Here is a 14,626-nt window from a genome sequence, read left to right as displayed (position 1 = left end):
GAGGGGAACCGCCTATGATTAATGATTTTAAAATATAAAAGAATATAACTTACCTAGCTCAGTTATCCCAGGAACCTGTTGTCTGAATGCGAATGCGAATTGTGTTTATCAAGCACCATTGCTATGTCAACAGTGACATTTTGTGAGTAAGTTGCATCGGGCTGGAAGACTAGAAATAAGGTTTTAACCAGATAGAAATTATAGCTTTAAAGTTCCCAAAGAACAGTTACCAGTAGCTATGCCTTCTGCACCAACCCAGTGCTGATTTTGTCCCTCATATCTGAGGTGCGCTGCTCAGCATCTATGATCAGATGACCACCACTGGTGGATGACAGCTCCTACTCAGGAGAAATACCTGCTATTGCTATGGCAGCCTGCTCTACAGCTGTGTGTCCTGCTATTGCTATGATGGCTGCTCTATAGCTGTGTGTCCTGCTGTTGCTATGACGGCTGCTCTATAGCTGTGTGTCCTGCTGTTGCTATGACGGCCTGCTCTACAGTTGTGTGTCCTGCTATCGCTATGACGGCTGCTCTATAGCTGTGTGTCCTGCTGTTGCTATGTCGGCTGCTCTATAGCTGTGTGTTCTGACCTCTATGCCACATATGCCTGTAATAGTTACATAAATCTAATTGTTGAGCTAAAAAGCATCCTCAGTGGGTATAATCACTTTATGCCAATAAATTGAAAACCTCAGCTGGAACAATTGCCTAGAAAAATAAAGTTTCTCAAATATATTCAAGAATTAGAAAACCAAGCCAACTAGGGCTACATGATAAGAATTTGTCTCAAACAAACAAAAAACAAAAACACAAATAGAACTACAACTCTATTTTTGTGCCTATATACTTTTAAAAAAATTCTTTTCACTGGAAGACAGTATTGTTTTTGTTATTTGTCTTATTGCTCTAGCAAAAGACAAAACAAACAAAAATCTGAAAAAAGCAAAGGGTTTATTTTGGCTCACACTTCCAAGGGTGGGCGCTGTTAATCATGGCAGGGGGTGTGTGGCAGCAGGAGCCAAAGATGGCAGCTCCCACTGTGTCTGCAGTCATGAGGTAAGGAGCAGTGGGGCTCAGGCTCACCTCATTCCCATTCAGTCTAGGACCCCAGCCCAGAGAACGGTGCCATCAAAATCAGGGTGGGTCTTTCCACTATAACTAACCCAATCTAGAAAACCCCTCACAGGCATGCCCAAGGGCTTGTCTCTGTGGCTGACAGTATTAGCCATCACAAGTATAATTTGTAAAAATGTAGTCAGAAATTGAGAAATATTTTTGGTGCCACATAATAAAGGCAAAAATGCTCATACTCTCCAGTAGAGTAATCCATTTCTGCCATTACACTATGGATAATCTCATGTATGTGTGCAGAGACATGTGGAAGACTTAGGTACGTTGTTGTAGGAATTAGTGATTGCAAAGAAACATTCAGGAACAAGAGAATTGACATGTCTACTATGAATGATTAGTACCAGAGGCCATCACACAGTTGGTTAATGAGTGAACTATGTTTTACATCAATATGAGCATGTTATAAACAATGTAGAGCAAAGCAAACCACTAACAAAATACAGTAACATGTAAGTGTAGATATCATTAACATTAAATTAAAAATGCATATATGTAATGAAGTATAAATTGTATCAAATGTAGACTAGCGGTTACTTGTGCTGGGATGGAGAATATCATTACATTTCCACAGTGTCTTTGATGTTTTATTTCTTAAGCTGGGGGCTAGTTAACTTTTTTGAAGTGTTGACTGTTTTATTAAGGAAAGACACATAGGTGCAATACCATTTTTAAAGTGCTTACATTACAATAAGGCCCCATGATAACAAATCTTTATAATAGAGATACTACATAATCACTGTAGGAATAGAGAACAAGTATTGTACAATTTCAGGCAGGGCCATGATACTCTTCCAAAGTAATGAAAGAAAATTCTACAGAGAGGGAGATATTTTTCTCTAAATAAAATTCTGGCAGACTGTGTTCAGGGTTCTAAGTTACTCTTTTCCCCTCATCCTAAACTCAGTGAAATCCTCATGGTGTGTCTGTAAGAAGACATGGTTAGGCAGGCACAGAGTGGGGCTCATAGTAGGCCAAGTAGATTGAAATGAGCAATGGATTTGTGAAGCAAACAGGAGACATAATACACAGACACAGAAAAAGCTTGCGGTGGGTCTGTAAGGTCAGGTGTATTCTTTAGGTCCCTCTTTCCCTTAGTTTTCTCTTTGATTGGGTATATTTGCATTATAACTCAAAACTTTGGGGGGAAATTGTCACAAAAGGTCATGCTGCCTTTGCCAAACATTGTCCCCAGAGTAGGAAGAGCAGTTGCCTGAGTATAAGTAGCAGTATGTGATGAAAATGCATCCCTGTGAACGTGTGTTGTGTATGTTAGAAGGGATGACGCGTGGATAGGAGAATTGTGAGTCAGGACGAGCCCAAGCAGCAGAGATCCTGTCTCAAAACATAAGAGTGTGTACCTATCAACTGGCTTTTCAAATCAAGTATGATTTCAGATGTAGGAAGACCCAAGATGAAACCTCATATTAGGCTAGTCGTAAAGATCTTAGCCATACAAAGTCACAAGAGAACTGTGAAGTGAATGCTTTTGGATTCAGAGAGCCTTGATTTCCATGAGTCGGAACTTCCAACAAAAGCGGGAGGCAATGGCATCTGGTCTTTATCCTCAAGTGCTTATTCATGGTACATTGTTAACAGAGATTGTGAACCAGATCTAAAGTTAATGGTTAAAATCTATGTTATCAAAAGTTATAAACATTTAAGTACTGGAATCAAAACATTTAGGAAGGTACCTTGGGCTCCAAGTGGAAGATGGCCTTGCGACTTATAACAAGCAATCTGTGAATTAGTGGCATCATGAAAAACAGCAGTTAGACAGGAAGTACACCCCTGGCCACTGGCTGAGGACAGATAGAGAGTAAGTGTCACACGAGTTAGCGTGGTGTCATGGTGTTTGAAAATGCCCTGAATGCTAAGAGTTTCCCAACTCATCATGAAAACAAATGTCAGCCGTGTTGCTGACAAGGGAGAGAATGGTCATAGTGTCAGCTGTAGAACCGAGTCTGCAGTGGATGGCGAGGGTAGATGTCACAACAGGCAGCTGGCTGCCAGACGTGTTTTTATATTGCAGTCAATTAAAGAAAAACAATGGAGGGAAGGCAGATGCTAAAGAGATGACTCACCTGTAAGAGATGAGATGAAACACTTCATTCCGAGACCTACAACCAATTTAAAATCGACAGAGTTTTGTTTCAGGGTGATTGCTGTATTGAAATTGCTACAGATTCCTTCTACCTTGACTTTTGTTACTCTTTTATTTCTAGTTTTTAGTGCCCCTAGGTGATCACTTTTTTTTTTGAGCTAAATGTAGATTTACAGACAATAGTAAGAAATAACATGAGGAGATTTCTGTGTACATTTTTATCTAGTTTTCCCCCAAATACTACCATCCTGGAAAACTGTTCTATAAATCACAACCGGATATTGACACTGAAACAGTCAAGATGCATACTGAACAAGTGCATTACCACAGATTCCTGGGTTACTCTGTGTGTGTGTGTGTGTGTGTGTGTGTGTGTGTGTGTGTGTGTGTGTAAATGTGGGTTACATGTGCCCTGACACAAGTAGGGGTTAGAGGACAACCACAGGCTCAGTGTTCGCCTATCACGTTGTTGTTCTGCTGGCCACACTGAAGTAGCTAAAGACCTACCTGAGATTCTCGTGTCTCTGCCCATCTCCCTGTAAAAACACAGGAACCGAATTATGCATCTGACTTCTGTGTGTTCTGAGGAGCCATCCAGTTTTTGTCTACATCAATGGGCATTTCGATTTTGTCGGGTAACAGCCCATGCTATGACTGCAAAAGTTCAAGTATTTGCCCGTGAAGAATATCTTGGATGTTATACTTAGCTATTTGTGAATAAATGTATTTCTTGTGGATGCCAAAGCAGATTACCAGAAATCCGAGTTTACAATGGTATTGTGTTCACACTATCCCTAGAGGCCCACAGTGTGAATGTGGGAGGCTCACACTGGAAGGTAGGGCTGAGATGGACAGCCAGTCTTTGCTTCAACTACTTGTGTCTCTGTCCCTTACATCAAATGTCTCCATGTGTCTCTGGGAAGGACACATGCATCCTGATTTTTGGCATAATTGGATAACCGCGCAATCTTTTAATCTCAATGTCCTTGATTACATATGCAAAGACCTAGTTTCCAAATAAAAATAGCATTTATAGGTCCCAGGAATTAGGATTTGAAAGTATGTCTCTGGGAGCCACTATTTAACCCACTACACTGCTGCAAAATACTTATGTGTCCTTTGTTGTTAAAGGTCTTTATTTCATTGCAGCAAATGCCCTGGAGTGCAATTGCTTGGTTGAATTTTGTGTTTAGCCCCCCCTTTTTTAATAGAAAACTTTGGTCTTCTTTTTCAAAATTACTGTGCTGTTTGATAGTTTTAGCAGTGATGTGTGGTCAGTCCAGTTTTTGGGAAAACCAAGTAGGATTTGATGTCAGGATTTTTTCACTTTAGACACTGTGAGAGGTGTGTAGTGATGTCTTTATGTGGTTTCAGCCTGCATGTCCCCGGGGGCCCTAGAGGAGGATGCCAGCCATCTTTTTTGTTGTTTGTGAGTTGTGCTCTTTTATTAAAGCGGTTTCCAGTCAGTGTCCAGGCATGCCCTGGCTGCCTCAGCACCTCAACCCTCCCCCAGGGAAATCAAAGTTTTTATACAACAAGTGGGGGGAGGGGGGCAACAAAAAAAAGTGGCCCACAATGGCTGACCCAGTCAAAAATAAAAACAAACAAAAGTATCAAAAAGTGGAAGATTTAAAAAATTGTCCTAGAGAACTGACACAGAAGTGATGCTGGGGAGGTGACGGTACTGCCTCCGTGTACGTTGTGTGCTCCCTGCCATCCTCTGCGTGTCTGTTCACCGTCTGAGTGTCTTCTTTGATGAAGTGTCTACATATGTTGTTCGTGTTCAACTGAATTGTGTGTTGTTTTACTGTTGGGCTGTCACTTATAAAGTTCAAACAGTAGCTCTTTATCAGAAATTCTGTCTCCCCAGCTTACCTTTTTCATTTTCTTGGCCTAGTTATTTTCAAAGCAAAAAGTTTTAATTTTGAAATGACCTAGGACAGCATTTGTTCCTTTTCATAGATCATGTTTTTAGTATGAAGCCTAAGAACTCTTTGCTTAGTCCTACATCTGGGAGATTTTTCTCAATACTTCTTTTCTATAATTAAAAAAAATCATATTTAGCACTGATGTTTATAACTTGTTCTTAATTAATCAATTGTTTTTTGGTTTTGTTGAGTCAGGGTTTCTCTGTGTTCTAGAACTCCTTCTCTGTAGACCAGGCTGGGCTCAAACTCACAGAGGTCCGCCTGCCTCTGCCTCCCGAGTGCTTGGATTAAAGGCGCCACCACTGCCCAGCCTTAATTAATTTTTTATGAGGCTTGGCACTTAGATTAAGGTTCTTCGTTTTTGCATTGGGATGTCTAATTTGTCCAGCATTGTTTGCTAAAGTCATTGTTTCCTCAACTGCCATGTTGGAATCTTAGGAGGAAAACATTTAGGCTGTGATAGCTAAGTGCAGCATTAGCTGTCTGTGCAACTCTGCATCAAGTTGAGGAAGCTTTCCTTTGTCCCTGTGAGGACTTTATCATGGGTGCTTATTGACTTTTCTGATGCTTTCTTTGCATCAGTTGATAAGATCATAAAATCTACTTTGTTAATAATATGGAAAATTGATAAATATGAAAAACTGATCCGTCTTCTAATGTTTAATAAGCTCTGCATCCCTGCAATAAGTCTCACTTTGTTCTCTGTGTGTGTTCTTTCTCTATGCTGTTGACTTGTATTTGCTAATGGTTTATTATTCATTTTGCCTCTACTTTTAAAAAGAATATTGATTTGTAATTTTCTCCCCTCATTAATTTTGTTTTCTTCCCGTTTTTCCTTCTATATTTTTGCTGGGTTTGGCGTCAACACACTGTCAGATTCATAGTTGACTGAGAAATGTTTCCTCTTCTTTATTCTGAAGTAGTGGAGAATTGGTATAATTCTCACTTAAATTTTGGATTTCCTCAATACAACAGTCTGGCCTGGTGGTTTTCAATTACAGATGCAATTGCTTTAATGCTTCCCAGAGTTATTCAAATGACCTGTTCATATCGGGTGAATTATGATCCTTTTGATTGTAAGGGTTGGACTGTTTTATCTAAGTCATCAGACTTGTATTTGTCTCGCCCTTATTCTTTTGATTTATTTCCAGGTAAAGAAATACTTCTGTTTCATTACTAATACTTCTCATTGCTACAGATGTGTCAATTTTCTCAATTTTTTTTTAAAAAAAAAGAAAAGTTTTTTGCCAGAGTGTTGGTATGAACCTGCAGTCCCACCTGCTGAGGGGGTCGAGGTAGAAGGACCACAAGTTCAAGGCCAGATTAGGCAATGTAGGGAGGCACTGTGTCCACATAGTGAACAAACCAGCTCTTCATTTCACTGATTTTTATCAAGTATTTTACTATTTTCAACTTCAATGCCTTTGGAACGCCTCTATTATTTCTTCTGTTCTGCTTGCTTTAGGCTTATTTTGTGATTCTCTTTCAGCGTTCCTGAAGTAGAACTTAGGTAACTGACTCAAGATTTCTTTTCTAATGCACAGATAGTGTGATAAATCGATTGTCTGCCAGGTATTGCCATGGAAGAAAATGGAGGTTTGAAAATTTCCATTTATAACAATAAAGACCATAAATATAGAGGAATAAATCAATGGGAGGAAATACATAATCTTTACAGAGTAAATGATGAACCTTAATGAAAGTTGAAAAAAATCTAATTAAGTGGACAGAAGACCTGTGCTAACAGGGTGACCTAATATCATGAGGGCCGCACTTTCCCCCAGATCAGCCCTAACCACTGCAACAAGATGGGAATACATGCAGCTTCACTACTTGGACTAGTGAGGCCGCTCCTATGAGCACTTGCCACTAAGCCTAACAGCCTGAGTCTGATCCTCTGAGCTCACATTGTAGAAAAGAACCAACTCTTACAAGTTTTCCCCTGACCTTACCTGCATGCCATGCCATGTGTCCAAGCATACACACACACACACACACTTAGATGATAAGTATTTATTGCAGCTACTATTTTGCTCTCATCATCTTAACACCAAATTAAGTGGAAAATATTAGCAAAGGCGTAAGAAAATAATCCCAAGATCTGCAGGTGGCACCATAGCTACTATTACTGTGACAGTTGTAATCATTACTTTTCCTGCTATTTAGTTTGATAATACTTAGAGGTGAACATATGCATATACGTTTTATAAACTCATATGTACACAAAAAGTGAAAAGTTACTATTTATTGTTACATTATAAATAACTGTGGAAAGTCGTAGATCTTTAAAATTACCATGGCTTTCTGTGCCAACAGAATCAACTACACTTGATCTTAGCCAAAAGGCCTAGAAGCGATGAACAGAATCAACTAGTAGGAAAGATTTTCCAGTCTGCAGTTTTCATATTTATGTTTAATTAAGTCCTTTAAGATCATTTTTACTACCTGAAGATAAATTGATCAAGCAAAATAAGTATTATAGCTGGGCGGTGGTGGCGCACGCCTTTAATCCCAGCACTTGGGAGGCAGAGGCAGGTGGATCTCTGTGAGTTCGAGGCCAGCCTGGGCTACAAGAGCTAGTTCCAGGACAGGAACCAAAAAGCTACGGAGAAACCCTGTCTCGAAAAAATCAAAAAAAAAAAAAAGTATTATAGAGACAGGTAAGGCAGACAACTCCAAGAAGGCCTGGGTGTGGACAGATTTGCTTTTTTATAATGTGTGGGCAGAATACGTTTGTTAATGGGGTTAGGCTATTTTATTTGGAAGAGAGCAGCTAGTAATAGACCCCAAAAGAGAGACATGTTTAATAAATTCTAGGGGCAAGAAAAGCAATAGACCGGAGTAGCGCAGAGGAGGGGAGAGATAGCAGGAAACGAGAAGAAAGGGCAGGAGCGAAGTGTGCTTAAACCAGGTAGGGCCAAGTATTGACTCTGACTTTGAATGAGTCAGGAAACCTCTGAATGATTTTATCAGTGGAGAATTTTACTTACGTCTTAAAAGAATCACTGTGCCTACAGAGAAAAGGATGCCAATTAGCCGCTTCTTCTTTACAATCTGGGTACTGTAAAGAAAACAATTGCTATGGACTAATTCTTTATATGGTATTTATAAGATGTGTTTGTTTTTGCTTCTCTGTGAACACAGTTAGATACACTCCTGTCTCCCGTTTTACTAGTGAAGGAAAGGGCAGTGACTGCCCACGGCCACACAGGCATTTACCTGAGGGTTTGACTTTTTACATCTGCTCGTGTTCCGCTGCCTCTCATCCCATGGGTGGTTCTGTGAAGGGCGCGAGGAAGCTGATGGGAGTCGTGCGCCTTTCAAAGTGTGACATCATAAAAGTACAGACAAGCAGTGATGAAATGCAAAGAACAGAACTGCAGTAGAAATAAGCTACATAAACAGCTCTAGAGGTAAATGACCAGACAGGGAGAAAATGGCCTGTAAGAGATGACTGGGGAGATTTGCTCAAAAATACAGACGAGTTAACAGCCACGTCAGACCAGTTAGGTTAGGTAAGACACGATTGCTCCCAGATAAAATCAAATTTTCTGGCATAAAAAAGAACTTCAAGGTTTTTGTTGTTGCACAGAAAATTGACCTGCTGATGTGCCACACTGTTGTCAGAGTGGTCACCTTCCTGATTCTTTGCCAGTTTGCTGATTGAACTGGGTTTCACAGATCAGTTCCACTTAGAATGAAGGTATTTCTGCTTGTGGTTTAAACACTTCTCTTGCTCAGTTCTTACACTGAGTCATCCAATTTGGAATTATGGTGTCCCATTTTCCAGCTCTCCCCCCCCTCAGGCAGCAGTAGTCATGAGAGACACAAGTGAAAAGCATTAGTGGCAGAGTGTGTGGTTACAAAAATCAATAAGCCACAGGATGCTTCAGATTCTTAAACAGTTTTTAAAAAGTGTGAGGACACTAGGTGAAATCCACAGAAGAGTGATTGCCCAAAGCTGGTATGCAAAGTACAAGGCCTCAGCTTGTAATTAAAGCTCCTTGTCCTGGTTTAGTGCCGTCTTTCACACATGCGTCTTGAGAAAATCCATAACCGTAACCATAGCTGAATGTTTCACAAAATTAATGTTTTGCCGGCAACACTGCAGTCTTGTTGAGAAATAAATACTGTCTCTTATGTAAATTATAATTGCAACAATGTTAAACAGTCTTGAGTACAGATTAAAGAAAGCCTCCAGGCTTAGATTTTAAGACTTTAACTCAGTTCATTCTGATCTTTCCAGTCTCTAGTGATGACATAAAGTATCACAACCTCAAAAATAATTGTTTAGGATTTGTATTTTGAATTTTTATTAAAGTTGTTTCTTGCCCCTGGCTTGTTTTTTTTTTCCAGTTCATTTTAATATCATCCATATTTCATTGCTGTAACTGGAGGTTTCTCTCCTGCCTGCCAGTTGAGGCTTGATATTAATTACAAACTGGCCAATGGCTCAGGCTTCTTACTGACTAGCTCTACATATAAATTAACCCATTTCTGTTGGTCTGTGCATTGTCACGTGGCCATGGCATTACCTCATTTTTCTACATGTCTTGCTTCCTCAGGGGCTGCTGGTATCTCTCTGACTCTGGCTTCTTTTTCTCTTTATCTTTGCTTGGATTTCCCACCTGGCTCTATTCTGCCTGGCTATTGGCCAAATCAGCTTCTTTATTAACCAATGGTAATAAGACACATTCACAGCATACAGAAGGACATCCCACATCCCAAACTGCAGACGATAACGTTTATTGAGTGTCAGTGCTTTAGTTGACTCTTTAATTGAACAGATACAGCCTGTACTCTGTGAATTCTAGATTAACTAAGCGAAAGAGAAAACTGGGGAATCCTGACAATGCTGCCAGTTTAACACGCCCCCTATTTTTATTTCTTCCATCCAGCTTCTATCTATGCATAGCTAATGGAGTTAGCTTAGATAGAGTCTAGAATAGAATCAGTTCTCACAAACAAAGCCTAACTCTGAGAACTTCTGCACTGTTTTGGGAATGAGATACAGAATGCATGACAGACAGCAGTCATGAAACAGTAAAATAAACCAGAGACACAAGCTCTAGGATTTTGAGGCAAGCAGCAGAAAGGAGACCTTTAACAGAAACTGAAAGTGTAGCTGTCTATCCCTTCAATATGTTTGAAATGAGCAGCAATCCAGCTTGCCTATCCAAAGTTGATGCTTACTGAATACTGACTATAGACCCAAAAGGACTTTGTTTTTCCAACTTTCTTAGTCCTCACAACTACAAGAGGTCATTATTATTCTTTCCATTTTATGGGAAAGGAAATGAGGTATTGAAGTCAGCTGACCAAGTTTCTGTACCCTGTAAGTACTTGTGGCCAATCTCAGATTCAATGCAGAGCCGAAGCACGTGACTCTCATCACTGCGCTAAACCAGGTCCTAACATAGCAGTCCTGCGTCTCAGTGTGTTTCAGTGTCCTATAGAAAACTTTGAAAAGTTTTGCATCAGTCTTTTGGAATGTCAGTGACTATTGTTACTATTGGAGGTTATGTGCCTGCCATGCCCACGTGTGAGGTCAGAGAACAACTTTGTGGAGTAGTCAGGTCTCTCCTTCCATGGGAATGAGGGTCATGTGGTGGAATACAGGCCTGGTGCCAGCATCTTTACCCACCGAGTCATCTCACTGATGCCCGGCCCCCATCTCAGAGACGAGGACTGTGTACCAGGGAGGATGTGGCAAGATAGTGACATTAACTTTCTAAGTTGGGATCCATATCAGAATCCCCGAGAAAAAGTATGAATTTTCATTTTGCACATTCAAATAAATTTCCTAATTGCTATACTTTATAGTTTTAAAGATAAAAACTTTAGAAGCTGGTTTTGAAATTTGCCTTTTTAAAAAGTTTCTGGAAAAGCCTAGATAAAAAAAAAAACTTAAAGTTGACACAGGTGAAATTAACAATATCAACTATGGTGATATATATTATGAGGAAAATATGAGACTGTAACACGTGGAAGATAGCCTGCAACAAATTTAAATGCTAGCACTACTTGTCTTGGTGTGTGGGATTGGATTATTTTGTGCTTTCTTTCTGCTTTATTTTCAACTTCTGCCTCATGAACTTGTTTTCCACATTATAATGGAAGTCATTTTTTAAAGCCTCATGAACTTGAATGAAAGAATTTAATTAAAGATGAATCCAAAGTTGATTTATAATTTTAAAAGGGAGTTCTTATCTTGCGTATAAATCCATCCAGGGCAGAGAATACACCTTTTTCTTCTCTGTCCTTTCCTAGAGAGCCTATTCTTTCTGATGGCAGGAACCCAATACACTGGGTAACAAAGGTCCTTCCTGGAGACTGTTGAGTTCAGGGTCCTGAGAGGGGAAATTAAATTTCGAGAACTTAGAAGAATGTTCAAAAGGTTGTGTAGAGAAGTGCACACTAGGAAATCGTGAAGGGTGAACGTCTGGGAGGTGGAACATAAGGGACGCCCATCTCCGAGCTCTCAGTTCCATTGTTCTGCCATGGCAGCTGTCCATCAGGAGGCGCTCTTAGCATCCCGCTCAGCTTTCAAGAAGGGAGAGAAAGATGGTGAAGCCAAACAAGGATGCTCGAAGAACAGAAAACTACAAACTAGTCTTTGTTATAATCATTGAATTTTAAAACCCAAAACAAAATATCAGGAAATTGAATCTGTTGGTATGTAGAAATGGTTGCCGACGGTGATTGAGTGTGATAGCCTAGAAATGCCGAAGTGGTTTAACATTCCCAAGTCACTATAATGCACCGTGTCAGCCAAACAAGAGACAGAAATGATATGATCCTCGTGCTAGATTTTTTTCAAATCTTTGATAAATTTAAATACTAATTCATAATAAAAACCAGGAATAGAAAGGAATTTTCTTAACCTGATATCTGAAAAAATGTGTAGCAGAACTGAAAGCAAGATTAGGGAGGATAGTCTTCCCCGGGGATGAGAATTGGTTATCCAGTACCACATGGCCACCCCAAAATGATGTGCATATGAACAACACTAAGTAAACTCAGCATGTTGTAAATGCACACAATTGAAAAAATAACACAATAAAAATAATAACTGGGAAAAAAAAGAGGCCATGAATTTGAGAAGGAGCTGGGAGGATAGATTGGGGGATGGAGAAAGAATGATGTAATTATATTTTAATTTTTAGAAATTACAACATAAAAAGATTAAATACCCACCGGCATTACTTCTGTTCAACATGGTACTTCAGGTCTTAGCCATAAAAAGCCAATCAAAAGCAGAAGCATTGCCATTATTCACAAATTACCTAATTAGTGTACATGAAAAATTTAAATGCATGTCTAATGTTGATGTCTTTGGGTATGCCATATTTCCCAAAATAGCACAAATAGTGTATTAAAAATCTGGATACGCTGTGCCACATTAAAATCAAGAAATGTTCGTGGAAATACTCCTGTATAGAGAGTACAGCAGCACATCCTAGCCCAGGAGACATTTACAGGAGATGATGTAACGTGTTTGTAGCCATACAACACAATAACGGAGCGTATGTAACTCATGCCTGGCAGTTCTGCTACTCTATATGTGTGTATTTACAAAAGACACATTCTAGAATATGCGTGCCCCATCTCTTTTAACAACCCAAATAACAGTAGATGGGTAAATAAGTGGTGTACGGTCACACGGTGGAACACTTTAAGGCATGAGTCTAAACTTTTCTGTCAATGACCAGATTGTAAATGCGCTAGTGTTTGTGATATAACTTGTGATCTGTGTGTCACAGATCTATAGAGCTGCTCAGTTCTATTGTTATAGCCTGCAGTTAGCCCTGGACAGTCCAGAGAGAAGAGCCTGACCAGTGCTGGCCAAGCACCCCCCATCCCACCCCCAATTTTCATTCTCAGCCACTCAATTTGAATTTTTTATAATTTTCACATGTGGTAAAATGTTATTTTGATTTTAAAGAACAACTTTAAAACAGAAATATCATATTCAGCTCACAGGCTGTGCAAAAGCAAGGGACCAGGTTTGACCCTTTGGCCATGGTTTGCTGATCCCTACCCCGTGTATGTGAGAATAAGCTATAACTACATACATCAACATGCATTAGACTTACATAACTTTGAATAAAAGAGATAGACACGAAATGTGCATATCGGATTATCCCATTTCTATGAAGGTCAAAGGTAGGCAGAATTAATCTATAATGATAAAATAGCAAGGCAGAGAGCCACTCTTAATAGAGTTGGAAGTGACTGAAAAGCACAGGAGGCTTCTGGGATACTGACCAAACATGGGTCTGACGGATGCTGGTTATGTAAATTCTGTGCCTAGTAAAAATGATGGCATACATCTTTATCGCTTCACTCTTCAGCGTGCTATCCGAATAGAAACTATATTAAAATGGAGGTTACTGATGACGAGGAGTGGAAGAGAAACGGGAAAGGGGCAAGAAGAAAACACTATTTTGTTTACCTTTAAAAAGGGAGAGAGAATTGAAGCAACCAATGATAGATATTTCTAAAGAATTACTAAAAAATTACTATTAAAATTATCTAAAGCCTTTTAGATAATTTTGTCAAAGATAATGGGGCTGAAAAGACGGCTCAGTGGTTAAGAGCACAGATTGTCCTTCAAGAAGACCGGGGTTTGATTCCCAGCACCCTCATGGCAGCTCACAACTGTCTGTAACTCCAGTAGCAAGGGCTCCAATGTATTTTCTGAACTTCATGGGCACCAGGCACACACAGTTTACACAGACACACATGCTGGCAAAATGTACGTGTATATAAAATGAAAATAAATTTTAAAAAAAGATACACAGAACTCCAAAAACAAAAGATAGTCTCTGAAGATTAATTATAGTACTTTTATGGAGTAGCTGGACTTAAAAAAAAAAAACCTCTTTTAATGATCTACTACTTAATTCCTGTGTCTTTTAACAACAATAAAAATTATGTAGGTGGATTTTATGGCTGAGGAAGTGCCCAAGGAAGGCGTTACTTGCTCCCTCCCTTACACTAGCGTCTCCCAGTACCTCAGGCACTGACAGAACTGACATCTTCCGGTCCTGCAGTATAGTGGTTAGCACTCGGACACACTCGGGTAACCTTGAGAAGCTGTACCTTTTCAGTATTAGACTGTAGACTTGCAGCTTAATTTTCGCTTTTATACCCAAAGGTTACAACTTCTTTTTTTTTTTAATCATCAAAAAGCTACACACACCTGAGTTGTGATTTAAGCTTCTGGGGCCTGAGACGACTCTTACTGGGGTATTCAGGGAGGAGTGGGGGTGGGGCTAAGAACTTATTTGGGTTTCTGCTACAGCAACCAAGGGTGCTCTATGAAATTTTACGATGATTTTAAAATGGGAAATAGAGAAGGTAAAACAAGCTGTTTCAGAACTAGCATATTTTACTTTTCATCTCCCACCGAGCTCTAGAAAAAGATAAAATTTTTACAAACCCTGTTGTATTTGCAGAATGC

Source organism: Alexandromys fortis, unplaced genomic scaffold, assembly GCF_014885135.2.
Source record: "Alexandromys fortis isolate MF-2015 unplaced genomic scaffold, M_Fortis_MF-2015_v1.1 scaffold_1, whole genome shotgun sequence".
NCBI classification, from domain to species: Eukaryota; Metazoa; Chordata; class Mammalia; order Rodentia; family Cricetidae; genus Alexandromys; species Alexandromys fortis.
The sequence above is the reverse complement of the archived record's forward strand: the minus strand, read 5'-3'. Positions refer to the sequence as shown.